The sequence below is a fragment of the Lolium perenne genome, chromosome 7 (genome assembly GCF_019359855.2).
Source record: "Lolium perenne isolate Kyuss_39 chromosome 7, Kyuss_2.0, whole genome shotgun sequence".
NCBI lineage: Eukaryota > Viridiplantae > Streptophyta > Magnoliopsida > Poales > Poaceae > Lolium > Lolium perenne.
Window position 1 is genome coordinate 41,058,113 of NC_067250.2, and position 3,779 is coordinate 41,061,891.

Genomic DNA, 3,779 nt, shown 5'->3' on the forward strand with positions numbered 1-3,779 from the left:
TTTCTGGTAAAAGTGTTTGAGCAACAAGGAAGACAGTGTAGAGTTTTATAATGCTTGCAATATGTTCTTATGTAAGTTTTGCTGTACCGGTTCATACTTGTGTTTGCTTCAAACAACCTTGCTAGCCAAAGCCTTGTACTGAGAGGGAATGATTCTCGTGCGTCCAAAACCTTGAGCCAAAACCTATGCCATTTGTGTCCACCATAACTACCTACTATGTGGTATTTTTCTGCCATTCCAAGTAAATACTTCATGTGCTACCTTTAAACAATTCAAAAGTTATTATCTCCTTATTTGTGTCAATGTTTTATAGCTCATGAGGAAGTATGTGGTGTTTTATCTTTCAATCTTGTTGGGCAGCTTTCACCAATGGACTAGTGGCTCATCCGCTTATCCAATAATTTTGCAAAAAGAGCTGGCAACGGGGTTCCCAGCCCCAATTAATTAATCTTCACTAATAATTCTCTTCACATGTTTTGCCCTGATTCATCAGTAAGCAACTTAATTTTGCAAATAGACACTCCTTCATGGTATGTGAAATGTTGGAAGGCACCCGAGGATTCGGTTAGCCATGGCCTGTGAAAGCAAAAGGTTGGGAGGAGTGTCATCTATAAATAAAACTAAAATACATGTGTAAACAAAAGAGAAGAGGGATGATCTACCTTGCTGGTAGAGATAACGTCCTTCATGGGAGCCGCTCTTTGAAAGACTGTTTGACAAGGGGGTTAGAGTGCCCACTACCATTCGTTGACAACAACAAACACCTCTCAAAACTTTATTTGTATGCTCTCTATATGATTTCAAAACTTAAAAAGCTCTAGCACATGATTTAATCCCTGCTTCCCTCTGCGAAGGGCCTTTCTTTTAATTTATGTTGAGTCAGTTTACCTACTTCTTTCTATCTTAGAAGCAAACACTTGTGTCAACTGTGCATTGATTCTTACATGCTTGCTTATTGCACTTATTATACTACCTTGTGTTGACAATTATCCATGAGATATGTATGTTGAAAGTTGAAAGCAATTGCTGAAACTTAAATCTTCCTTTGTGTTGCTTCAAAACCTCTTATTAAGAATTTATTGCTTTATGAGTTAACTCTTATGCAAGACTTTTTGATGCTTGTCTTGAAAGTACTATTCATGAAAAGTTTTTGCTATATGTTATCTATTTGTTAGCAAACTATAGATCATTGCCTTGAGTCACTTCATTCATCTCATATGCTTTACAATAGTATGATCAAGATTATGTTAGTAGCATGTCACTTCAGAAATTATTCTTTTTATCGTTTACCTACTCGAGGGCGAGTAGGAACTAAGCTTGGGGATGCTTGATACGTCTCCAATGTATCTATAATTTCTGATGTTCCATGCTAGTTTTATGACAATACCTACATGTTTTGCTCACACTTTATAATGATTTTATGCATTTTCCGGGACTAACCTATTAATGAGATGCCAAGGTGCCAGTTCCTGTTTTCCGCTGTTTTTGGTTCCAGAAAAGCTGTTCGGGCAATATTCTCGGAATTCGACGAAACAAAAGCCAAACCTCCTATTTCTCCGAGGGACACACGGAGCCAGAAGGGCAAGTCAGGGGGAGGCCCACGGCCTCTAGACCGTAGGGCCACGCGGCCAGGAGGGGGGCGGCGCCGCCATATGGTGTGGGCCCCCCGGGCACCCCCTCGCGCCGCCCTTTCGCCTATATATTCCTCGCGACGCGAAAACCCTATACGAACAGATCATATTCCAGAAAGACTGCAGGGGCGCCGCCGCCATCGCGAAACCAAGTTTCGGGGGACAGAATCTCTGTTCCGGCACCCTGCCGGGACGGGGATTGACCCCCGGAAGCCTTCTCCATCGACGCCACCGCCTCCATCATGCTCCGTGAGTAGTTCCCCCATGGACTACAGGTTCTAGCAGTAGCTAGTTGGTACTCTCTCTCCCATGTACTTCAATACAATGATCTCATGAGCTGCCTTACATGATTGAGATCCATCTGATGTAATCGGTGTTATGTTTGTTGGGATCCGATGAATTGTTACATTATGATCAGTCTATCTATAAAGTTGGTGAAGTTATTGTTGCTGCAATCTTGTTGTGTTTAATGCTTGTCACTAGTGCACGAGTGGCATGATCTTAGATTTAAGCTCTATAATTATTGCTTAGATTGTATCTACAAGTTGTTTGCACATGTCTATGTCCGGAACTCGAGGCCCCAGAGTGACAACAACTGGGATAACTGGAGGGGAAGGCTTAGATATGAGGATCACATGTTTTCACCAAGTGTTAATGCTTTGCTCCGGTGCTATATTAAAAGGAGTACCTTAATTACCAGTAGATTCCCTTGAGGCCCGACTGCCACCGGCTGGTAGGACAAAAGATGTTATGCAAGTTTCTCATTGCGAGCACGTATGACTATATATGGAAAACATGCCTACATGATTAATAGACTTGATGTTCTGTCTTAATGCTATTTCAATCCTATCAATTGCCCAACTGTAATTTGTTCACCCAACACTTGTCACTTGTTATTGGAGAGTTACCACTAGTGTAGATAGCTGGGAACCCCGGTCCATCTTTCATTATGAAATACTCACTCGGTCCTATATGCCATTAGAAGTAGTATCAACTATTTTCTGGTGCCATTGCCTCCGTGTTACCGTTACTGCTGCTGTGTTACTGTTACTATTGCTCCCATACTACTGCTACTTTCACATCACCCCTGTTACTAGTGCTTTTCCAGGTGCAGCTAAATTGACAACTCAGTTGTTAAGGCTTATAAGTATTCTTTGTCTCCCCTTGTGTCGAATCAATAAATTTGGGTTTTACTTCCCTCGAAGACTGTTGCGATCCCCTATACTTGTGGGTTATCAAAGGCCGGCTGGCCCACGGCAAAGGCCGGCTGAGGAGCAGCCGGCTGCCTTGGGAGCCGGCTGGTTCAAAGTCCACGTCGGTCTGGCCATGGCCGCCCGCGCTATGGCTGGGCCGGCTTCAACTTGTCATATCCGGCTTGGTGTGTCTCTCCCCTGACCGGCTCCGAGCTGGTGAGCCTTGCAAGAGAAGGGACTGGAAAGGTGATCCGGCTGCTAAAGTCCACGATGATCTCATCCTCCGTAAAGTACGGAGCACTGTAGAGAAACAGTGCCTCCGCCGGACACGCCATCATTGCTCACGCCGCGCCGTACGGCTATAGGCCATCGATGGCGACAGGGACACTTCCTCTCCATACCGCTGACTTCAGCAGGAGACAAGACAGGGCCTCAACGCCTCAACGGCTCCTGACATCGACGCCTCGGGAAGGAGCGGAAGCCGGAGCCGGTGAAGCCGGCCACTAGGTCATAGGGTTTTCTTTGTATATTGCCAGCGTCTATATAAGCTGTGCCACCCTCTCGTGCAGGGGGACGATCGATCCTTATTCATTCTAATCTTAGCGCTGCCCTGAGAGAGAGAGACCTTCGTCTACCTTAGCCTTCCAGGGCCAGCCGGATACAGCTCAAGGAGCACCATTGTACTGTGATATAGCTTATACACTCATAGCAGGAGTAGAGGTGTTACCTCCACAGGAGGGCCTCGAACCTGGGTACGTCACCGTGTCGCTCGTGCCCATACCCGCATCCGGATACCGCCGTAAGACCATAGTAGGAACCACTCTCATTAGCCACCCTATGGTATATGCCGTGACGATACCACGACAATTGTTCTTAAGCTTTCATTCTTTGTGGGGTAGCTCTTGTCATCTTCTTTACAACAAAATTGGTTTCACCCAAATCCGAGTTTCCTAAC